This window comes from Pan troglodytes, chromosome 10 (assembly GCF_028858775.2).
Source record: "Pan troglodytes isolate AG18354 chromosome 10, NHGRI_mPanTro3-v2.0_pri, whole genome shotgun sequence".
Classification (NCBI taxonomy): Eukaryota; Metazoa; Chordata; class Mammalia; order Primates; family Hominidae; genus Pan; species Pan troglodytes.
The window spans coordinates 44,828,472-44,853,725 of record NC_072408.2 but is presented as its reverse complement, the minus strand read 5'-3'; the positions used below and the strand labels follow the sequence as shown (position 1 = coordinate 44,853,725).

Here is a 25,254-nt window from a genome sequence, read left to right as displayed (position 1 = left end):
AGTTTTTAAGGACAGAAATCTGTAATTCTCTTTGGTCTAAAATATGTAATTTAAGCTCATGGTTCAATCTTCTAGAAAGGGTGGGAAAAAGCACCATACAAGCATACTGGTAGTGGAGGGCCACTATTTGGCAGCCTCAAATCTTCCTAAGAAAGTAAAGTCTACAGCCATAATGTTCTAGACCTCATTCCTCAACCCTCTGACAACTAGAAGAAACTAGTCACCCGTGGCCCAGCCCCTCCCAAGCTCTCCAAGAAAGCTGAAGCACCAGCAGGATTAAGCATAGCGTGTGGGATGCCAGCCTTTGTCTACAGGTCCTGTACTAAGCAACCCGCAGTGGGGTGGGTGGAGTCAGGGGTGGGGTGGAAGTTCCAGATGTCCATCATCCTGTTAAGTTTAACTGGGAGGGAGGATTTTAGCAAGCTCACTTGGGAACAGATCTATGGCATATTCTCCATTGAGCCTCACCAATGAGGCTATTAAAAAAAAGTTTCAATCTTCTTATCTACTTCTCAGTTGATTTCAAATTTAGAAGGGGAAGGACAACATAGTATTCATTGATAAGCCCCTCTTTGAATCCCAATAATAACTGTCCTACTGAAGAAGTGATGAAGCCTCGCTTAATGATCTTTTACTGCTTAAATCTAGTCTTTTTTCCACCCTTGTCCCTTATATGTTGTTCCTACATGAACAATCTTCTACTTGCTGTTTCAGGTTTTGGGTAATCTTTCTATCTACCAACATATTCTGTACTTATAGAATTACAGAATTCAGACCAGAAAGGAGATTTTCTTTTCTTTTTAGGTTTCATCTGTCTTCTGGGGCATATATACCACCACCTGCTAATTTGGAAAACATAATCCTTCCTCTCTAGAGTCACCAATGCCAAGTATTATATTACAATGGACAACTAGCCATGTCTCTCCTGTCAGGTTTTAAGCCACCAGATGACTAAACATCAGCCAACAGCCCCAATGATACTGACTAAATTCAACCCCTCTTTCAGTCAATGACAATAGCACCTCACCTAAATGGGATTTAAATATTTGACCACTCAGAGTAGCAGTACTCACTTGGATTCCAATCACAGCACAGCCCCGTCATTCCCGGCAAAGCCTTTTTACTTTTGTTTTACATATAATTTTAACAAACTAATGTTATCAGATTGTCTTAACCCACAATAAATTGGAAACCACAAATCAGATCTGGAACTATGCATAGCTCTTCCAGGAAAAGAGGAACTTGGCACACTGAGGAATCAAAAAACTCAAGTACATCAATTAGTCTTGGGCTATTTGATATGAGGCAAACAGTCCTTCCTTATGCGTCAATCAGTTCTGAGAATATTACTACAAGTATAGTAACTCATGTTTCCAATTGTGGCCCTGATCAAAATGAGCTGAATGAATTAAATTGCTTTTTTTTTTTTTGAGACAGAGTTTCACTCTTGTCACCTAGGCTGGAGTGCAATGGCATGATCTCAGCTCGCTACAACCTCTGCTTCCTAGGTTCAAGTGATTCTCCTGCCTCAGCCTCCGAAGTAGCTAGGATTACAGGCGCCCACCACCGAGCCCGGCTAATTTTTGTATTTTTTTTTTCAGTACAGACAGGGTTTCATCATGTTGGCCAGGCTGTAAATCACTTTTGTAATGATGATTAATATCATTAAGGCACTGGAAAATCAGCTGGGCACTGTTTAAGGCACTGGAAAATCACCTGGGCATGGTAGTGCATGTCTGTGGTGCCAGCTACTTGGGAAACTGAACTAGGAGAACTGCTTGAGCCCTGGGGTCAAGGCTGCGGTGAGCCATGATCGCACCACTGCACTCCAGCCTGGGTGACACAGCGAGGCCTTGTCTAAAAAAGAAGAAAAAGAAGACACAGAAATGTCTCGTTTACATCTGAGGAAGATTTTTATCCAGAATAGGCAAAACAGGCCTTAAAAGTTTTTATTTTTTTTTGAGATGGAGTCTCACTCTGTCACTCAGGCTGGAGTGTAGTGGTGCGATCTTGGCTCACTGCAACCTCCGCCTCCCGGGTTCAAGAGATTCTCCTACCTCAGCCTCCCAAGTAGCTGGGATTACAGGCACGTGCCACCACACCCAGCTAATTTTTCTATTTTTAGTAGAGATGGGGTTTTGCCATGTTGGCCAGGCTGGTCTCAAACTCCTGACCTCAGGTGATCCACCTACCACGGCCTCCCAAAGTGCTGGGATTACAGGCATGAGCCACTGCCCCTGGACAAAAATTTTTCTTTTAATATGGAACACTTCACATATTTGCGTGTCATCCTTGTGCAGAGAGGCCATGCTAATCTTCTCTTGATTGTTCCAATTTAGTATACGTGCTGCCGAAGCAAGCACCAAAATAGGCTTTTAAGTTATATTTTAAAAGCAAACAATTAAGGTAATAGTGTGATCTTCCCAGGACTGTAGTCTGCAAATATTTTTAGACAGAAATATTTCATGATAAAATTTTAAATAATTATTAGTGATATTCTAAGTTCATTCCTATACCAAGTACATACAGAGCCGTTCAAATACAAAAAGTTTCGTCTTCTATCTGAAATCTCAAGAATGAATTATTTCAAGAAAGAAAACAAATTCTAGATTCCAGTCTCCAGCCTTTTCAACAAAGCTTTTAGTCAACAAACTACATGTTTCATTACAGTGCCTACAGAATAAAACTTGGGGCCAGACGCGGTGGCTCACGTCTCTAATCCCATCACTTTGGGAGGGTGAAGTGGGCGGATCACCTGAGGTCAGAAATTCAAGACCAGCCTGGCCAACATGGGTGAAACGCCGTCTCTACTAAAAATACAAACATTAGCCAGGCGTGGTGGTAGGTGCCTGTAATTCCAACTACTAGGGTGGCAGAAGCAGGAGAATCGTTTGAACCCAGGAGGTGGAGGTTGCAGTGAGCCGAGATCGTGCCACTGAACTCCAGCCTGGGTGACAGAGTAAAACTCCGTCTCAAAATAAAATAAAATAAAATAAAATAAAATAAAATAAAAGAGGTCAGGCGTGGTGGCTCACGCCTGTAATCTCATCACTTCGGGAGGCTGAGGCAGGCAGATCACCTGAGGTCAGGAGTTCGAGACCAGCCTGGCCAACATGGTAAAACCCCGTCTCTACTAAAAATACAAAAGTTAGCCAGCGTGGTGACGCATGCCTGTAATCCCAGCTACTCGGAAAGCTAAAGCGGGAGAATCGCTTGAACCCGGGAGGTGGAGGTTGCGGTGAGCCAATATTGCACCACTGCACTCCAGCCTGGGCAACAGAGCAAGACTCCGTCTCATTAAAAAAAAAAAAATTAATAAAACTAGGGAGGGGCTGGGCGCAGTGGCTCACACCTGTAATCCCAGCACTTTGGGAGGCTGAGGCAGGCGGATCACCTGAGGTCGGGAGTTCAAGACAAGCCTGACCAACATGGAGAAACCCCGCCTCTACTAAAAATACAAAATTAGCCAGGCATCATGGTGCATGCCTGTAATCCCAGCTACTCAGGAGGCTCAGGCGGGAGAATCGCTTAAACCTGGGAGGTGGAGGTTGCAGTGAGCTGAGATTGCGCCACTGCACTCCAGCCTGGGCAACAGAGCAAGACTCCATCTCATAAAAAATAAATAATTAAATAGTTAAAAAAAAAAAAAAAAAACTAGGGAGGAATAGAAAGGGCCAGGCCAGTTATGCATAGCATTCAAGTCTCCATGAAAATTTATGACCCATATGGAAGCAGTAAGTTAATATTAAGACAGTTTTGCTCTCCAGGGCTGTAGCACCAGGTTGTTTCAGTTACTTCGTCACATTAAGGAAAAGATCCAGAGTTAGGACACAAACAACTAGAATCAACCCAGCAATACTTTGATAAGTAACCATCACAATTACGATTAACACTGCTTTGATATTCCAGCTTACCCCTAACCATAAAGTGTCACCTTCTCTTAAACCCATTAAGTTTCTTCCTATCGAACAGCAATTAACAGAAAAAAAAATGGCACTCATGGTTAAATGTAATATGACTATTTTATCCCATTCTCCTGCCTCAGCCTCCCTAGTAGCTGGGATTACAGGTGCATGCCACCATGCCCAGCTAATTTTTGTATTTTTAGTAAAGACGGGGTTTCACCGTGTTGGCCAGGATGGTCTCAATCTCCTGACCTTGTGATCCGCCCGCCTCAGCCTCCCAAAGTGCTGGGATTACAGGAATGAGCCACCATGCCCAGCCTATTTTATCCCATTCTCTAACAAAAGTTGTAAGACTGGCTGGCTGTAGTGGCTCATGCCTGTAATCCTAACACTTCAGGAGGCCAAGGCAGGCAGATTGCCTAAGCCCAGGAGTTCAAGACCAGCCTGGGCAACATAGAGAAACCCCATCTCTATAAAATATACAAAAATTAGCTAGGTGGAGGCCGGACACGGTGGCTCACACCTGTAATCCCAGCACTTTCGGAGGCTGAGGCAGGTAGATCACCTGAGGTCAGGAGTTCGAGACCAGCCTGGCCAATATGGTGAAACCCCATCTCTACTAATAATACAAAAATTAAAGCTAGGTGCAGTGGCTCACGCCTGTAATCCCAGCACTTTGGGAGGCTGAGGCGGGCAGATCGTGAGGTCGAGAGCTTGAGACCAGCCTGGCCAACATGGTGAGACCCCATCTCTACTAAAGATACAAAAAATTAGCCAGTGTAGTGGCGCATGCCTGTAATCCCAGCTACTCAGGAGGCTGAGGCAGGAGATTCACTGGAACCTGAGAGGCAGAGGTTGCAGTGGGTTGAGATCGCACCATTGCACTCCAGCCTGGGTGGCAGGGGGAGACTCCATCTCAAAAAAAAAAAAAAAAAAAAGTTAGCCGGGTGTGGTGGTGAACACCTGTAATCCCAGCTACTGGGGAGGCTGAGGCAGGAGAATCGCTTGAACCTGGGAGGCGGAGGTTGCAGTAAGCCGAGATCGCGCCACTGCACTCCAGCCTGGGTGACAAGAGCAAAACTCTGTCTCAAAAAAAAAAAAAAAAAAAAAAAATTAGTTGGGTGTGGTGGTGGGCGTCTGTAGTCCCGGGAGGCTAAGGTGGGAGGATCACCTGAGTCTGGGAGGTCAAGGCTGCAGTGAGTGTTGATCAGGCCCCTGCATTCCAGCCTGGGTGACAAAGCAAGACCCTGTCTCAAAAAAAAAAATGTTATAAGACTGTTTTACAAGATAAAAATGCTAACAAAATTTTATTTTCTGTCTAAAATTTCAAAAGTCTACATATTCTTTGATCTAGCAATTTTACTCCTAAAAATGTATTCTTTAAAAAAAAAAAAGCAAAAAGTACTCATCAAGGAAATATGTACAAGGATATTTCCCACAGCATTGTTTGTAGTATGAAAAGGCTGTAAACAACCTTGATATTAGTAGAGGACTGGTTGAATAAACTGTGCACATTCATTGGACAGAATACCATGCAACCACTATAAATAAGATGATCTATCATGTATAGATAGGAAACAATCTCTAAAATATTACATGTTGTCAAGTCAAAAAACCAATTTGTTGAGCAGCATGCTATCATGTATGTAGCAAAAAGAAAAAAGAGAAAACACACACGTACACATACAATCTCCAAAGGACACACCAAAAACTGGTAATAAAGGCCATCCCTGAGAGAAGGAAGGAGTAGGAGAGCCCAAATGAGGTCATGTGAAGGGAAAACCTCTCACTGAATATACACTGTATACCTTTTGCACATAAAAAGAAGTTTTACCAGATACATGTATTATTTGCCTTATAAAAAATGTCAAGGTCATATAGATTCACTCAGCTTCTCAACAAACATTTTAGGGATGTTCAGTTGAACTCTCTGATAAAGCTTCTGCAATAGATAATCAGAAGTCTACAGCTGTCTAATTGGCAGGTATTTATTGCCTTCAGCCTAACTTACTACTAGTGTGTCTTAGTGCCACCTAAATGCAAAATATTAAAAATCCCCTCTCAGGAAAGCATTCCTGACTCCCCAATTTGGCTTAAGTGGCTTCTCCGTGTTCCCTCAAGGCACCCACTGCTTACCACTGTCATTTTCTTGAAATTGTCCATTCCCTGGTACTACTCTTACAACTTTTCTGCAAGTTTGAAATTATATGAAAATTAAGTTACCCCCCAAAACACATACTAGCTATAATAAATTCTAACATCTAATTAACAGTAATTCTGTATATTCTCTTAGCATTTATAAGAACTCTGGAAGAACAATTTGGATAGCCCAAACCTGTTTTAAAAACTGCCCCTGGCTGGGTGGGGTGGTTCACACCTGTAATCCCAGCACTTTGGGAAGCCAAGGTGGGTGGATCACTTGAGGTCAGGAGGTCGAGACCAGCCTGGCCAACATGACGAAACCCTGTCTCTACTAAAAATACAAAAATTAGCCGGGCGTGGTTGTGGGTGCCTGTAATCCCAGCTATTGGGAGGCTGAGGCAGGAGAAACACTTGAACCTGGGAAGTGGAGGTTGCAGTGAGCCGAGATCATGCCACTGCACTCCAGCCTGGGCAACCAAGCAAGACGCCATCTCAAAAAAAAAACAAAAAACACAAAACAAAAAACTGCCCCTAAGAAAGTTTGAAATACTGAGTATTAATATATACAACTTCAACTTTTTTTTTTTAATCTACGATTAAAACAAAAGTTTGGGCCGAGAGCGGTGGCTCAAGCCTGTAATCCTAGCATTTTGGAAGGCCGAGGCGAGCAGAGTTCAATGCCAGCCTGGGCAACAGGGCAAAACCCCATCCCTACAAAAAATATACAAAAATTAGCTGGGTGTGGTAGTGCGTGCTACTTGGGAGACTGAGGTGGGCAGACTGCTTGAGCCTGGGAGGTTGTGGCTGCAGTGAGCCGTGATCAGGGCACCCCAGCCTGGGCTACAGAGCAAGACCCTGGCTGTCATAAACAAATAAATAAATAAATAAATAAATAAATAGTTTGGGTTTGAAATAATTCGTTTTCATATAAAATTCCCCTATAGAGAATAAAGGTACTCAAAACCATTTCACTAGTCTTACAGCTGAAAAGGTCTCCCTAAAATTAATTGTAGATTTAGAGAGGAATGTTTTTAAATACAGTCCCTTAATTCTTTCCTCCTTTTTTTTCATCACCTTCCTCATCTCAATAAAATCAAAGACAACATTAAATAGGAAAAAACTTTCATAGAAGCAGCCAGAAAGGTGTCTTCATGGAAGTAACTGATGAAATAAATGCTAGCAAGAATGTGTTCAAGCTACATGGCAAAGCCACCTCTTCCTCTTGACACTGTTCAGTTCATTCTTCCTCAGGCACTGTTCAGTGCCAGAGACATGCTAGTGACAAAAGAGAAACTGCTAGGTGCACAGATCAAGGCTTAGCGACACCCAAAGTGTTTATTAGAGAATAACAAAGAATTCTCATTTTTAAAAAAAATTATATTTGTCCTAAAGACAATGAAAAGGTTTCTAGATTCTTCTAAAATTCTCTTTTCCCTAATGGTCTACTTCAAGGCCAAAGTACTTGACAGTTCTACTAAACCATTACTGTATGATTAACACAACACCTTGTTGTACCGGGTGCTCTTCATGAAGGTGGGCTCCTGACATTTGGATGACTGACAGTCAACAAAACTTTCTGAAATATTCTAGCAGCTCAAACAGAGCTAATTATTTTCTGAACCCTATGTATTTTAATGAGGAAGGTTATTAATCACTTTTTTAAAATAAGAGATCATTACTCTCCCTCTATTTTTCCATTCTAGGTCATGAAGAAGCAGCATTTTCTGAGTCTATCAAAAATATCCATCCAACTTGTTTGTTGTTTTTTTTTTTGAGATAGGGTCTTGCTCTGTCACCCAGGCTGGAGTGCAGTGGCGTGGTCTCAGCTCACTGTAGCTTCAACCTCCTGGGCTCAAGTGATCCTCCCGCCTCAGCCTCCCAAGTAGCTGGGACTAGAGGCGTGTGCCATGCCCTGCCAATTTTTGTATTTGTTGTAGAGACATGGTTTCACCATGTTGCCCAGGCTGGTCTTGAACTCCTGGGGTCAAAGGATCCATCCACCTCAGCCTTCCAAAGTGCTGGGATTACAGGTATGAGCTACCATGCCCAGCCCAATTAGTTCTAAAACTCAATCTGCTCCCATTCGAGGTGTGGGGAAAGAAACAGCTTAGAATAGACATGTGAATTTCCAAATTGTTCTTGAAGGTATAAAGTCTGGTATTGTTTTTTATTTTATTTTTTGAGACAGGGTCTTACAGAACAATTATTTACATATTTCTAGCCTCCCAGGCTAGAGTGCAGTTGCACAATCCCAGGCTCAAGTGATCCTCCCACCTCAGCCTCCCAAGTTCCCAAGTAGCTGAGACTACAGGCACGTACCACCACAGCTGGCTTTTTTTTTTTTTTTGTAAAGGTGGGGTCTTGCTATGTTACTCAGGCTGGTCTCAAACTCCTGGGCTCAAGTGAGGTATTATTTTTTACACTGGAGTAAGTTTATCCTGTTTTCCTCTTATTAAAATGAATTTGATATAAAATGATACACAGAAAAAAAAAAGTCAGGTTGAAGACTGATTATGTGTACTTCATGGTAAACAGTGAAAAGCCCCTGTGGTAAGTATTCATTTTAGAAAAAGGCCTCAAAACTCTAATCCCCTCTACTCAAGTGGGTAATATTAGAATGTCTTCAACCAAAAGCCACACAAACACAGTCAGTTTATAAAGTACAAACAGAGCTGCTATTATACAATGTGCTTAACATGAACCAGTCTCTCTCTCTCTCTCTGGCATAATGGCCACTGAGATACAGTCAGGCCTCTGTAACCCTGGGTTCCACATTTGTGGTTTCAAACAACTGCAGATCAAAAAGATTTGGGGGAAAAAACGGTTGCTTGTGCCTGTACTGAACATATACACCATTTTTTTCTTGGTATTATTCCCTAAACAATACAGAACAATTATTTACATAGCAATTACATTGTATTAAGTATTATAGACCCAGTGCAGTTGCTCACACCTGTAATCCCAGCACTTTGGGAGGCTGAGGCAGCCCAGAAATTTGAGACCAGCCTAGGCGACATAGTGAGACATTGTCTCTACAAAAAATTTAAGAATTAGCCATGTGTGATGGCCACACGCCTGTAGTCCCAACTACTCAGGAGGCTAAGGTGGGAGGATCCCTTGAGCCCAGGAAGTCAAAGCTGCAGCGAACCATGATTGCACCACTACACTCCAGGCTGGATGACAAAGCGAGACCCTGTCTAGAAGAAAAAGAGGGGGATTATAATTGATATAACTAATCTAGAGGTGATTTTAAGTACATGGGACGATGTACATAAGTTAAATGCAAATACTACACCATTTTATAGGGACTTAAGCATCATCCCAGGATTTTGGTATGCATGTGAGTGAGGTCCTAGAACCAATCCCCTACAGATACCAAACCATACTTTGCATGCCCTAGTAATAATCTCAAAATTGGAGACATCCTATTTAACTTACAAAACCATAATTTCGGGCCAGGCGCGGTGGCTCACACCCATAATGCCAGCACTTTGGGAGGCTGAGGCAGGTGGATCATTTGAGGTCAGGAGTTCAAGACCAGCCTTGCCAACATGGCGAAACCCCATCTCTACTAAAAATACAATAATTAGCCAGGCAGTAGTGGCACGCGCCTGTAATCCCAGCTACTTGGGAGGCTGAGGCAGGAGAATCGCTTGAGCCTGGGAGGCAGAGGTTGCGGTGAGCTGAGATCACACCACTGCTCTCCAGCCTGGGTGACATAGTGAGACCCTGTCTCAAAAAAAAAAAAAAAAGACAACCACAACTTCAACTCAACACCAAGTTTGCTGTTTCTCACCTGAGCTGGACTTTTAAGTGTTTTGTAGTTGAATGAAAAACCTGACATTGAGACCATCTTAAGATAAAGAAAAAAGAAAAAGAGAAAGTGGAGAAAATGTTAGGAAGCAAGAAGAGGAGGGGGAGGAAGATGTAAGGAGGAAGAGTACAGCTGATAATGAAACCAGCTGCCTGGGTGTCAAAAACGATAACAGTTGGGAGAAATGTGGCCAGGCTGTCAAGGAGTACTTATCTTTTAAACAAAAATATCACACATCAACCAGAGACATCAGAATTAGAAGGGGCTGGTACCCATTAAATACAACTCTTCACCTTCTCCCATCAGCGCTCTTGAGGCTTAACCAGCTTCCAAATCTCCCTGAATGCTCACAAGTCAGGGTCACTAAAGTCTTAATTCCAGTGACTATAGCTTCGTCTTTGTTCTTCCCAACTCTCAGTGTGAGCTTCCTCTAAACTTCCTCCTAACCAGAAGTTTACAGCAGTGTGTTTCCTTTTGGGGGACAAACCTGGCCTCCTGATCTGACACCTCTATCATGGAACACAATGCCAAGCTCTGTGAACAATTTCAAAGACCCCTTTCTATTGGAATAAGAAAATTCCCTATTAGACTGGCCATGGTGGCTCACATCTGTAATCCCTTAGCACTTTGGGAGGCTGAGGCGGGAGGATTGCGTGAGCCCAAAAGCTTGAGACCAGCCTGGGCAACATAGCAAGAAACCCAGTCTCCAGTAAAAAAAAAAAAAAATTCCTTTTTTCCAAAAAAAAAAAAAAAAAAAAAAAAAAATCCCCTATTAAACCAGACTATACCTACTTCTTGCCTCAGAAAATATGTTTTGCCCTCACACTTAAGTAGCTTTTCTCTGGCAAATATGAAGAATTTTCATTAGATTACATTCAACCCATTTTTCCTAATGATGGATATTGGCTCCCAAATGATGTAGATTGACCTTAACAACTTTAAGTAAATATTGTCCTCCAAGTTTCTTTTCCTAAAAGCAAAGAAAAATTAAGACAATATATACTACAAGATTCTCCAGCCTTTAACAAGCCTCTTTCTGCTCTTTGAAACCTGGTAAAGTTTTAATAATTAACTTGTAGCTTTCTTCTTTCATTTCCTAGGAGTTTTAACAGCTATCAGCTTAGTAGAGATGAGACCAAAACAAACACAAACCTGACACAAAATGACTTATCGGCAATAAGCACCAAAACAAGACTAAAAACCCTAATTTGTTCCTTATGCCAAAAAATATAAATTACTTTAACCTGAAATTAAAAGTGGAAGAGAAGTTAGGCCGTTTTGATCATTGCTGGCCAATTGTTTTATATTCCATTATGATTTCATTAAAATATACCTTATTATATACATGTCATTTTATTGTATCTAGAATATTCCTGATGATGCCTTGAAGGCTCTTCTTTGTGTCTCAAGGGGCCAATTAATGTAAATTGCTCCATAAATATTTGTTAAATTATAAAAAGAATAAATGGCAAGGCTGGGCACAGTGGCTCATGCCTGTAATCCCAGCAATTTGGGAGGCCAAGGCAGGAAGATTGCTTGAACCTAGGAGTTCAAGACCAGCCTGGGCAATATAGTGAGAACTCAACTCTACAAAAAAATTAAAAATTAGCTGAGCATGGTGGCGCAAGCCTGTAGTCCCAGCAACTCAGGAGGCTCTAGTGGGAGGATCGCTTAAGCCTGGAATGTGGAGGTTGCAGTGAACCAAGACTGAACCACTGCACTCCAGCCTGGGCAAGAGAGCGAGACCCTGTCTCAAAAATATAAAAATAAAGAATAAATGGCAGCCAGTAAGTGAGACATGGTCTGCATCTTCTAATTCATTATATTCCGCTCATTCAAATGCCCCTACCTTTTTTCCCAGAATGTTTTACTCAAACTACAGAGCCTCAGAGAGATGATAATAATGACAATACTAGGGCAGCAGACTTCCCTTTCTGCCTCAAATACACTCAGTTCTTTAAAGGTGTCATTCCCATGCCTCTCAGGGAAAAACAGATTACAAAGACATTGTCCTTCACTCTTACCAGGCCAACTTCCAACTTTAAATCCTAAAGAAGTATTAAACTGGTTGGGCACGGTGGCTGGCACCCAGGGGCTCAAGACAACCTGGGCAACCTAGTAAGACTCCATCTCCACAAAAAAAATTTTAAAAATTAGGGGTGGTGGCATGCACTTGTACTCCCAGCTACTAGGGAGGCTGTGGCAGGAGGATCACTTGAGCCTGGGAGGTCAACCCTGCAGTGAGCTGTGATCATGCCACTGCACTCCAACCTGGGTTACAGAGCCAGACCTTGTCTTGTGGGGGTGGGAGGGGAAGTCTTGAACTCTCTTATTCCAAAACTAAACAACTAAACTTATACTATCTGCACTTCAACTAAATTTGTCCAGCATGCAGCTGAAGTAAGCAATGTTTTTTTTTCATAAACTTAAAGTTTCTCATTTTCTGACTAGTTCCTAATAATGCTATGTGTATAAATAGCAGCTTCTTTGAAGGGAAGAATTAGAAGACAAAGCAGTCTTCCACTGGAGTATCCCAGAGAGCACCACGAGAATAGGAGAAGGCTTTTTAAGGTCATAGGAAGGGCAGATATCTGTCAGCAGACATTTGTACGTATGTGCATGGTGAGGAGGCAGAGAATAAAGATGTCTTTGATTCAACAACACTCACCCAAATTCTTAGCAATGAAAGTCAAACAAGAAAGATCTGGCAGGGTGCGGTGGCTCACACCACCCCAGCACTTCGGAAGGCCGATACAGGTGGATCACTTGAGGTCAGGAGTTCCAGACCAGCCTGGCCAACATGGTGAAACCCCGTCACTACTAAAAATACAAAAAAAATTCGCCGGGCATCAAGAGGCTGAGGCAGGAGAATCGCTTGAACCCGGGAGGCAGAGGTTGCAGTGAGCCGAGATCGCGCTATTACATTCCAGCCTGGGCAACAAGAGCGAAACTCCGTATCAAAAAACGAAAGAAAGAAAGAAAAAGATCCTACTTTGTAGATATAATTCTCTAACCTTCACTGAGTCATAACTGAACCAAAGCTGCCTACTAGCTTTGTAGAGTAATCCAAGGGACCACTGCTGATTTCCTAACATTAGAGTAAGATTAGATTCATAAGAAGCTTCCCCATTCCTTAACAAGAAGTGCTGCCAGGCTACCCAGAAATTCCCCTCCCGAGTCCCACTGCCATTCCGGAAACATGAGAAACCAAGTATGCTGCAATCATGGCCTTTTTAGTACTGGCTCCAAAATAAACTGCGTAGGCCAAGCAAGACTGTCAATGAAATACTGTCCAATGAAAAAATAAACAGCCGAAGGTTTCAGGTTTCATTTACCCAACACAGGTATCACAATAAATGACCTAGTATAATGATAGTTTCCAACCGTATTTAATAAAACAAACACGCAGCAGAAATCCTCTAGTCACATATAACTACACTATACCCTCAGATCAAAGTTAATGATGTCAATGGAAAGTATAGGCCGGCGGGTTCACTGGTGATAAGTCATGAGACTCTGAGCAAAGAATAAGTAATAAGGTTAGAATTCTTTAGAAGTGTTAAGGGGAAAGAAGGTAACAACAACAAAAACTCCTCCACATCAAGAGTTCTAAGTACTTTGTTGTTTATTAACTAATTTCATACCAACAACCCTGTAAGACTGATATTATCAATCCCTATTTTAAGTACGTGGAACAAAAGAAGAAAGAGGCAAACAACATGCTCAAAGATTTACAAAGCCAAGAAATCATGCGAACTGGTGGGGCTTCGGGTTCCAGAAGTCAATGTAAACATAGCTTCTCTATTTTTCACCAACAGTCACTAAAATTGAGGCCAGCAAGTTTTTAGAAGCCTATCTCCCCTTGCAAACTCTCCTTCCATATAATTTTTGCTTTTGCAAGAGATGTCACATTTAAGCGGTAGCTTTAAAAGTGGGGACACATGAAACGAACAGCTGGGAGAGCCATCCAGCCCACTTACATATGTGCAATATCCCCCTGTAGAAAAACCCTGCTCATTGGAGCCTGGAATCCAGAGGGTCCCTGAGAGCTACACAAACAGCCTTAAAACCAATCTACGCACAACTACTGAGCCGCGAATGCAGGCTATTCACACAGAAGGCGCTCCCTGAAGTCGGTTAGGCTATAACGAGTCTTTTGTTGAAGCGGGGCGGCGGGAGGCCCCGGAGAGCAGCCCGGCCCCCTGCGGCGCCGACGAAGAGGCCACGAAAGACCTTGCCCTGTGCCCGTCGGCCTCTTTCGAGGCGTCGAAGCAGGTCAGCGCACCCCGACACGGGCCGGGCGCGCCATCCGGTGCAGCTGGGAGCTGGGCCATGTGTCCTAGGCCGCGGCGGGGAAGGGGCGAGAAACCCGCGACCTCCGGCGTTCCCTCCCTGCCCCCATCTTTGGGTCTTTCTCTGAATGGCGCGACTCCATCAGTCCTGGACTCTGGGCCTGAGGCCCTCCCTGGCCACACCTCCCCTCACAGCCCCGCACGGCGAGCCGGTGTCGCATCCTAGCCCCGGAGCCTGACCCCCGACACAGGCCCTCGAGCCGCCCCGCGCCCCTCCCTGCCAGCGAGCGGAATGCCGTGACCCCTGACCTTGCCTTCCCCTCACCTTACCAGCTCCGCAACCACCTGACACGCCGCCCCCGCGCCCAGGGATCCATATTCCGGGAGCCAGCGCCAAGCTGGCTAACGCCCTCCCCTCCCCGCGATTGGTCGACAGGACGGCAGCCGCACATCCCTATTGGCTGGAGTCCCTGCCGCGGCCGGGATGCGTGGCCCGCCGACCAGGGACCGAGGCTCCGCCCACGCGGAGTCTGGATGCGGCGGCCCCTGGGGCACCCGGCGGGAGCTGCATGCTGCCTAGTTGCTGCTTGAGTTGGCCAGACCCACACAGCCCCTGGACTGGGGCGCTCCAGTCCGCTAGCAGTCTGGGGACAGATAAGATTCCTGCCCTAGTTCGCCGTGTCGCCACGTTAGGTACTGACAATCAAGCTACGAGGTATAGCTCTATCCTGTAAAGGGTAGCCAGGCCAGGCGCGGAGGCTCACACTTGCAATGCCCAGCACTTTGAGAGACCGAGGCGGGAGGATCACTTGAGTCCAGGAGTTCGATACCAGCCTGGGCAACATAGTGAGACCCGGTCTCTACAAAAAATTTTAAAATTAGCCAAGCAAAGGCCGGGCGCGGTGGCTCACGCCTGTACTCCCAGCACTTTGGAAGGCCCAGGCGGGCGGATCACCTGAGATCGGGAGTTTGAGACCAGCCTGACCAACATGGAGAAACCCCGTCTCTACTAAAAATACAAAATTAGCCGGGCGTGGTGGCGCATGCCTGTAATCCCAGCTACTCGGGAGGCTGAGGCAGGAGAATCGCTTGAACCCGGGAGGCGGAGGTGCGGTGAGCCGAGATCGCGCCATTGCACTCCAGCCTTGGAAACAAGAGCGAAAACTCCGTCTCAAAAAAAGAAAAAAAAATTAGCCAGGCATCACGGCGCCCGCCTGTGGTCCCAGCTACTCGGGGGCTGAGGTGGGAGAATCACTTGGGCCTGGGAGGTGGAGGCTGCGGTTAGACAAGATCGCGCCACTGCACTCCAGCCTGGGTGACAGAGGAAAACCCTGTCTCAAAAAAAAAAGGATAGCCACCTGGAAGGAACATTTCCTCGCGCCCCCAGAGCCACATCATAGTATCTGCTGCCCCACCAAGAGCACCCCACACCTGGGAGGAACCGAGAAACATCAGCTAGTGCAGCCAGTTTGACCGCCTTAGGTGTCCTCCCAAGCCTCCGTAGTGAATTGTTTTCCTCCTCGCCCAGCTGACTCGATTCTCCCCAGACTTCATCCTACCTACCCAAAAGCAATCCCACTCTATCGCCAGTTTCAGCCTCACACCGTATCTTTTGCTCTGAAGATGAGACTGCCAGACTGGTGAAGAGGGAATAAATGGCCTAACAAATTACCGTAATTTTCTGCAATGTCGTTTACAGCCACCAAAAACATTAGATCCTCCCTCCACCCTCACTCCCCGACCCCTCGCACTGCTTACAGCATTAAAGGTAATTGAGCTTCTTTATTCACGTAAAAACAGCTAGGAGAAAATTTCATTAGTAAGAGAGACCAAGAAATGAGGAAAGGAGCGTGAACTGCAAAGAGAAAAATCCAAATAAAGGGCAAAGTAAAAACAAACTCGGGGACCAAAAAAAAAGGCGGGGGGGGCTTGGCTTCCTGGAGCAGGTTGGTTTTCATATAGAATTTCTCCTGGAGAAAAAAGAAAATGCACAAATTAGTTCTGAGATTCTCGCTACAGTACATCTGTGGAGTTTCAGAAAGGTTTGATGAAGTTCCTCCAGACCGGAACCTTTCCTTTGGAAACTTCTATTATAACTAGAAAATAAAATTGCTAGAGCTGTACTTGTCACCCTTTCAGGCCTGCTCAGCTGGGCAGCTTCCCTGGGCTACTTACTTAGCTCACAGTGTGGAGCTGCCTCCGTCTTCAGCTGCTTCTTCCTCATGGTGCAGAACTAGTTTGACTTTCCCAATGCCAGCTCCTGCCTCTATATATGAAGACAAGTGCGCCTCCCTCAGTTAGATAAAGGGCACTTTTGGGTGCTCTAAGCAACACAGCTTTCTAAAGACGGGCAAGGAATTTCAAGAGGCAAACCACGCCCTCCAAAGCCTAATCAGATTTCATCTTTGACCTGTCGTGAAAAGAGAAGCATTATATATCTGCCACTCCTAGATATTAATTAACAATTTATTGAGTTCAAAAATTTTATTCTAAGATTTCATCTCTGTACCATTTGGCAGGAGCAAGAGTAGGTGGCAAGCCTGTGAGTGCCAGTGGTTGAAAGGGGTGGAGTAAGAAATTGCTTCCCTTCTCTGCTCCTCTTGGAGTGCAGCTGGTTCAGGCTCCACAGGTGCACTAGGACTCTGCTCCTCTGAGACGTGAGGTGAAACCATTAACCCCAAGCCTGATGGTGCACTTGTATTTTCCATATAGGTACGTGCAGCACTGAGGCAATTATGAGGAGTCTCAGAACGTGGGTGGAAATGCTGCCTGCTCTATTATCCCTCGGGATCTAAAGGACCCGCTGGCTTCAGCCTGGTCAATCAGTGATCCACGAGCAGACATCAGACCCACACAAACTCCGGACTTGGTGCCTGATGGAAAAGAAAAAGAAAGGAAAAAAACCCAGAGACTACAAGAGAGAAGTCCAGGGCAAGCCTAGAATTTCTCAATCTGGGAGGAGGGGAGCTGAAAGAATGGGGAAATTTTGCCTCAGGGAAATAACTTAGACAAAGCTGCATAGGAGAAGCATTGGGGTGGCGTAAAATACAGGAGAGAAGAAAACAGTTTCTTTCAGGTAGCAGGCAGTTTTCTAGAAGTTTTCAAGAAAATCTGCTTACTACCATAAAAACATAATAGCTTAGAATGGAAAAGAAAGAAAAGCAGTAATCGATTCAAATAAGTCAATGCAGGCTTCCAGCAAGTGGTTCTGGTTCCTACCTAGAACAACCATTGAGTCAGGAGAAAGAATTATGGATCTCCTGCCCAGGGATCCAGATGAAAGGTCTCTTTGCTTCAGGGCTCTCTTAATCACGAAAGTCAAATAACTACAACTTGACCTGTCTCCTGTCCTTGTTCTACATCAGGTAACTTCCCCAAGGCAAAGCTGTCTCTGCAGATTGGACTGGGGGCCAATTTGTTCCACTTGAAGGGAAAATAGAAGCACCTGTAAAATCACCCACGAACTAAAGTCTTGGCAGGAAAAAGCCTATTTGAGTTTAGGAATTCTTACCCTGGGCAACATAAGGAGACCCCCTCTCTACAAAAAATTTTAAAATTACCTGAGTGTAGTGGAACGTGCCTATGGAACATCCCAGCTTCTTGGGAGGCTGAGGTGGGAGGATCATTTGAGGCTAGGAGGTCAAGGCTGCAATGCGTCATGATCACACCAGAGCACTCCAGCCTCTGCGACAGAGCAAGACCCTGTCTCAAAAAAGTGGGAGTGGAGAAGGGACAAAGAAATCTGTAACTGTTATGAGTGTCAGGTTTAGACTACGCCAAAGGTCATGTTGAGGTCCGGAGGTAGTGGGTGGATGAGCAGAAAGAACACTTGGGGAGCTGTAGACAGGTGAAAGATGATTTTATTCAGCAGCAGCTCTCATCAACAGCTTTCTCACACTGTCTGCCCTGTCTCGACTGCTTAGTCTGGCTCCCACACACAGTTGTGTGCCCCCTGCCTTCAGGGTCAGCAGCTTAACTCTCTGAGCATGAGAAAGCTGAGCTGTGTCCTGGCTCCCCTCTGTCCATCTGCAAAAAACACTCCATTTTTGCCTTCTTGGTCCCCAATTTATACTTAAGAGTAACTGACAACCTTAATTGAATTTTTATTGTGTACCAAACGCTATATTTAACACTTCACAAGCATTAATCCTTGTAGTAGGCTGGCACAAAAATTCACGCCTGCAATCCCAGCACTTTGGGAGGCCGAGGCAGGCAGATCACTTGAGGCCAGGAGTTTGAGAACAGCCTGGGCAACATAGTGAGACCATGGCTCTACCAAAAAAACAATCCTCATAATAAACTAATGGGGCAGGAAGTATTATTTATTATTATTCTCATTTTGCAAATTAGGAATCTGAGACTTGGAGTATAATTTGCCTAAGGACACAGCTAGTTAGTGGCAAAGCCAGGCTTTGAACACAAATCTGTTAGACCCACGAGCCAAGACTCAACCACCACACCATATTGCCTCCATCTTGTACACCTTAAACAATTCCCTTCCATTCAAAAATTGAGACAAGAATAACAGAGGGTAGTCACAGAAGAACAGAAAACTCCAGGAATTCAAGACTGCAGTGAACTGTGATCATGCAAATGCACTCCAACTTGGGCAACACAGCAAGACCCTGTCTCTGAAAAAAAAAATTAAAAAAAAAAACAAAAAAAACCACTGTGGATTGCGGCCAGGCACAGTGGTTCACGCCTGTAATCCCAGCACTTTGGGAGGCCAAGGCGGGAAGATCCCTTGAGCTCAGGAGTTTGGGACCAGCCTGGCCAACATGGTGAAACCCTGTTTCTAATAAAAATACAAAAGTTAGCTGGGTGTGGTGGTAGGTGCCTGTAGTCCCAGCCACTTGGGAGGCTCAGGCAGGAGAATTGCTTGAACCCAGGAGGCAGAGGTTGCAGTGAGCTGAGATGGCACCACTTCATTCCAGCGGAAAAAAAAAAAAACTGTAGGTTGCAACCAGAATATTTTTTCTTTTCTTTTTTTTTATTAAGAGAGCCCTGAAGCAAAGAGACCTTTCATCTGGGTCCCTGGGCAGGAGATCCATAATTCTTTCTCCTGACTCAATGGTTGTTCTAGGTAGTTGGACACAGCAAGAAAACAGGGTCTCCCTATATTGCCCAGGCTGGTTTCAAACTTCAGGACTCAAGGGATCCACCTGCCTTGGCCTTCCAAAGTGCTGAAATAAAACAGAATTTTTTTTTTTTTTTCCTGAGACAGAGTCTTGCTCTGTCACCCAGGCTAAAATGCAGTGGCACAATCTTGGCTCACTGCAACCTCTGCCTCCCAGGTTCAAGCAATTCTCCTGCCTCAGCCTCCCAAGTAGCTGGGATTACAGGCATCCGCCACCACACCCAGCTAATTTTTGTATTATTAGTAGAGTCGGGGGTTTCACCATGTTGGCCAGGCTGGTCTCGAACTCCTGACCTTGTGATCTGCCCGCCTCAGCCTCCCAAAGTGCTGGCATGACAGGCGTGAGCCACTGCGCCCAGCCAGAATTTTTAAAAAATAGAATAGAAAATATCAGAGAATGTCACAGGCACTAAGGTAGGTATTGTTTTGTGCAACTTTAAGAGTGTGTGCGTGTGTGTGTACATATGTACGGGGTTACTGTAAAATATATTTCTTGGCTGGACACGGTGGCTCTCACCTATAATCTCAGCACTTTGGGAGGCCAAGGCAGAAGAATCACTTGAGCCCAGGAGTTCAAAACCAGCCAGGGCAACATAATGAGATCCTATCTTTACAAAAAATAAAAAATTAGGCCAGGCGCAGTGGCTCACACCTGTAATTCCAGCATTTTGGGAGGCTGAGGTGGGCCGATCACTTGAGCTCAGGAGTTTGAGACCAAGTGGGCAACATGGCAAGACCTCATCTCTAAAAAAAATACAAAAATTAGCTGGGAGCGGTGGCACATGTCTATAGTCCCAGCTACTGGGGAGGCTGAGGCAGGATAATCACTTGAGCCCGGGAGGCAGAGGTTGCAATGAGCTGAGATCACACCACTGCACTCCAGCCTGGGCAATGGGAGTGAAACCCTGTCTCAAAAAAGAAATAAATAAAAATAAAACTTAGCCAGGCATGGTGGTGCAAGACTGTAATCCCAGCTATTCAGGAGGCTGAGGGAGGAAAATTGCTTGAACCCAGGAGGTGGAGGTTGCAGTGAGCCGAGATCACACCACTGCACTCCAGCCTGGGCGACAGAGCGAGACTCCATCTCAAAAAAAAAAAAAAAAATTCAGCCAGGCATGGTAGCCTGCTCCTGTAGTCCCAGCTACTCTGGAGGCTGAGGCAGGAGGATCCCTTGAGCCCAGGAGTTCAAGGCTGCAGTGTGCTATGATTGTGTACTTCACTCCAGCCTGGGTGACAGGGTGAGACCCCATCTCTTTTTTTTTTTTTTGAGACAGAGTCTCACTCTGTCACCCAGGCTGGGGTGCAGTGGCGCAATCTCGGCTCACTGCAACCTCCATCTCCTGGGTTCAAGCGATTCTCCTGCCTCAGCCTCCCTAGTAGCTGGGACTACAGTCTTGCACCACCACGCCTGGCTAATTTTTGTATTTTTAGTAGAGATAGGATTTCACCATATTGGCCAGGCTGGTCTCAAACTCCTGACCTTGTGATCCACCCTCCTTGGCCTTCCAAAGTGCTGGGATTATAGGTGTGAGCCACCGCGCCTGGCCTGAGACCCCATCTCTTAAAAAAAAAAAATTAGCCAGGCTCAGTGGCTCACACCTATAATCTGAGCACTTTGGGAAGCTGAAGCAGGAGGATCCTTTGAGCCCAGGAATTCAAGGTTGTAGTGAGCTATGATTATACCTCTGCACTCCAGCCTGGGTAGCAGAGTGAGACTGTGTTTCAAAAAAAAAAAAATTACTAAATAAAAAAAATATGTATGCCCTACCTCACATAATTGTGTTAAAATTAAGTGATATGTAAATACAAGATTATTTTATAAACTATAAAAATGTTCATAAGTCTTAGGTAAAAACCTGTGTATAATATTAAGTAAACAAGTGAAATTCGACGTAGTAGAAATTATACAGCATTAGGTATGGTTTTGTTTTGTTGTGTTTTGTGATTGTCAATGACAGAAACCCAATTCAAACTGCTTGTGCTCAAAAGGAGCTGAATCACTCACATAAACTGGGAAACCCAACAACACAGCTCACTGTAGGCAGGACTGAAGCTGGGGACCCAGATATCACCAAGTCACTGTCCACCTGTCCCTTTCCTTTTTTCCCTCCCCCACCCCTCCTCCTCCTTTTTTTTTTTTTTTTTTGTAATAGGGACAGGGTCTCATTTTGTTGCCCAGGCTGATCTCACACTTCTGGTTTCAAGTGATCCTCCTGCCTCAACATCCCAAAATTCTGGGATTACAGGCTAGGGCCACTGCACCAGGCCCTGTCTCTTTCTTTCTATTTCTCACTCTCTAGTCTCTGCTTTAGAATCAGTGTGGTTTTGTTCTCAGGCAGGTTTCCCTGCATGATAGAACAGTGACCACCATCTGCACTGGGCTGACTTGGTCCTTTTTCCTATAGTTCCAGCAAAAGTCCCAGGGAAACTTTCTCAGGAGGCTGAGGCAGGAGGAACACATGGGCCCAGGCGGCAGAGGTTGCAGTGAGATTGCACCACTGCACTCCAGCCTGGGCAACAGAGCAAGACTCTGTCTCAAAACAAAAACAAAAACAAAACAAAACAAAACAAAACAAAACAAAACAGATGAGTAGTGTCCTAGCCTAGACTCCAAGAAGTCTTTCCAGACTAACACAGAAAGCTCTGCCTGCTACCTAGCTTGGGTCATGAGCCAGTCCCAAACCAAAAACAGTGACCATGGGGTGCCTGGGACACAAGCTGATCCTTGGAGGCAGGGGGTGGGGTCAGCCCTGCTTGAGTCACCTGAACTGAAAAAGAGGTTGGTGGCGGAGTCTTCTCAAGGGGTAGAGTGAGAGATTCAGAATGATTGCGCTTTTTTTTTAATTTGAGACAGAGTCTCGTTCTATCACCCAGGCTGGAGTGCAGTGGCATGACCTAGGCTCACCGCAACCTCCACCTCCCAGATTCAAGCAATTCTCCTGCCTCAGCCTCCCAAGTAGCTGGGATTACAGGTGCCCGCCATCACGCCTGGCTAATTTTTGTATTTGTTTTGTTTTGTTTTGTTTTTTGAGACAGAGTTTCACTCTTTCGCCCAGGCTGGAGTGCAGTGGCACTATCTCAGCTCACTGCAACCTCTGCCTTCTGGTTTCAAGTGATTCTCCTGCCTCAGCCTCCCAAGAAGCTGGGATTACAGGTGCCCACCACCACGCCTGTCTAATTTTTGTATTTTTAGGAGAGACAGGGCTTCACCATGTTGGCCAGGCTGGTCTCGAACTTCTGACCTCGTGATCCACCCGCCTTGGCCTCCCAAAGTGCTGGGATGACAGGCATGAGCCACCGTGCTGGGCCTAATTTTTGTATTTTTTTGGTAGAGACAGGGTTTCGCCATGTTGGCCAGGCTGGTCTCGAACTCCTGACCTCAGGTGATCCGCCCACCTTGGCCTCCCAAAGTGCAGGCGAAAGCCACCCCGCCCGGCCTATGACTGTACTTCTAATGCTGAATAGGATTAGTCTGGAAAGACTTCTTGGAGTCTAGGACACTACTGATCTTGCTGTTAGTTTCTTCTGTTTAATTTTCTCATATGCCAATCAATGCAGTAAGGATACACAACATATATGTTCATTTAATTTAGTTTCATTCATTTAACAAGTGCACTATTTGTAGAGAATCTACTATGTTCCAGGCACTGATTCTGGGCAGTGGGATATAGCAATGATAAAGACATAAAAAGTTCCTGTTCTCTGAAAACCTATATTCTGTGGGGCAGACAGATAACAACCAGTCAATAAGTATACATCGATAAGTACAGATCATTAAATTTTATTAAGAAACAAATTTAAAAATCAGGAAATGGAGCAGCAAGAGCTATAGGTGGGAGATCAGGACTATTTCAGAAGAGATGGTTAAATACCTCGCTCAGTGACTTTTGCTTTTTTTTTAAAATTTATTTATCTTATTTTTTGAGACAGAGTCTAGCTCTGTCACCCAGGCTGGAGTGCAGTGGCGTGATCTTGGTTCACTGCAACCTCCGCCTCCTAGGTTCAAGCGATTCTCCTGCCTCAGCCTCCTGAGTAGCTGGGATTACAGGTGTGGGCCACCACACCCGACTAATTTTTATATTTTTTTTATTTTAGTAGAGATGGGGTTTCACCACGTTGGCCAGGCTGGTCTCGAACTCCTGACCTCGTGATCCGCCCGCCTCAGCCTCCCAAAGTGCTGGGATTACAGGCGTGAGCCACCGCGCCCGGCCACTTTTCGTTTTGTTTTTTTGAGAGAGAGTCTCACTCTTACCCAGGCTGGAGGGCAGTGGTGCGATCTCAGCTCACTGCAACCTCTGCCTCCTGGGTTCAAGCAATTCTCCTGCCTCCCTGAGTAGCTGGGATTACAGGCGCATGCCACCACGCCTGGGTAACTTTTGTATTTTTAGTAGAGATGGGGTTTCACCATGTTGCCCAGGGTGGTCTCAAACTCCTTACCTCAAGTGATCCACCCACCCTGGCCTCCTAAAGTGCTGGAATTACAGGTGTGAGCCACTGCATCCAGCCCATGTACATTTCTTAATGAATATATATGAAATATGTTAACCTTTTTTTCTACATTGAAACAATTTTTATGACAGTGATATCAAACTGCAAAATCCTTGAGGCCTTTCTAATATTGATTCAGCTAGGTAAGACATTTATGAGTCTTGCTGAATGTGCAAATGCATTTAAATTGAGAGCACAGCCGGGTGCAGTAGCTCACACCTGTAATCCCAGCAGTTTGGGAGGCCGAGGTGGGGGATCACCTGAGGTCAGGAGTTGGAGACCAGCCTGACCAATATGGTGAAACCCCATCTCTACTAAAAATACAAAAATTAGCTGGGCGTGATGGCGGGCCCCTGTAATCCCGGCTTCTAGGGAGGCTGAGGCAGGAGAATCTCTTGAACCTGGGAGGTGGAGGTTGTGGTGAGCCAAGATCACACCATTGCACTCCAGCCTGGGGGACAGAGTGAGACTCCATCTCAAAAATTAAAAAATAGTAAAAATAAATAAATAAATTGAGAGCACTTTGAGGCAAGGGCTTCCTTTCTTTTATAGGAACTGAACACAGAGGAAGCTCAGTAAATGGTGCTAGTGGAACAACGGGGGTACCACAGTGAATATCAATACTGATGAGAGGGCTCCCAGGTGACCCTGCCAAAGCTGGGTGGGGAAAATTTTCCTCAAAGAGTTTCCTTTACTCTGTCCTTTTGCTCTAATTGCTGTGGACGTGCCAGGCAGCACAAAGTGACTCCTGAGGGTGGTTCCTGCTGATGCTGGGTAAAGGTCCACTTATTGAGAGCTAAGTGCTAACACAAAGTAAAAACTCCTCTGATTTCAAGCGTTAGTGAGGCTTATGTTGCTTGGAGGAGAAAAAGCTTGGAGTGGGGCACATGTGTGGAGGGTGGAAAAGGAGAGGATGGGAGAAGTCAGAAGAGACCCACCCTACCTAGTTGATTGATGACAGTTTCCCTGAAGTTGGAACCCCTATAACAAATACATACTAGGCACTGCTTGTCACCCAGTGATGCCTTTATCCTTGAATTGCACCGACTTTGATGTGTTTGATGTTAATTCTTTACTATATACAGTAGTTCTAGATTGCTCTTTTTTATTGTTATATGGTTTGTCCTTTGCTTATCTGTTTTATTAATTTTCAGAGTATAAATTCTTAGACTATATTTGTGAGTAATACATTCTAAATTTAGTTCAGTGTCTACCTTAATTGCCCATTGCAAGCAATCACTGATGAAAACTTTTCTGTTTTTTGTTTGTTTGTTTGTTTTTAAGACAGAGTCTCACTCTGTCACCCAGGATGGAATACAGTGGCATGATCTCAGCTAACTGCAACCTCCCGGGTTCAAGCAATTCTCCTGCCTCAGCCTCCCAAGTAGCTGGGATTACAGGTGCATGCCACCATGCCCGGCTAATTTTTGTATTTTTAGTAGAGACAGGCTTTCACCATGTTGGCCAGGCTGGTCT

General features: G+C 45.0%; 1 protein-coding gene and 1 non-coding gene across 16 annotated transcripts in view; both read right to left on the bottom strand.

The window, feature by feature from the left end:
* Positions 1-14,606, bottom strand: part of SLC11A2 (solute carrier family 11 member 2) — a 46,644-nt gene extending 32,038 nt beyond the window's left edge. For 2 of the 15 annotated variants that reach the window (XM_063785644.1, XM_063785642.1), the window contains exons 1-2: positions 13,842-14,422; positions 5,077-5,152 (exon numbers count right to left, since the gene is read on the bottom strand). The gene's annotated coding sequence lies outside the window, so the exon portion shown is untranslated. Of the gene's footprint in view, positions 1-5,076; positions 5,153-12,529; positions 14,423-14,462 lie in introns of those variants that run through there. The other 13 variants (XR_008538309.2, XM_054663349.2, XM_063785643.1 and 10 more) reach the window with 11 other exon arrangements.
* Positions 2,256-2,363, bottom strand: LOC112205076 (U6 spliceosomal RNA). The gene has a single exon (XR_002938940.1). It is a non-coding gene; the product is annotated as a U6 spliceosomal RNA (small nuclear RNA).
* Positions 14,607-25,254: the final 10,648 nt, after the last annotated feature.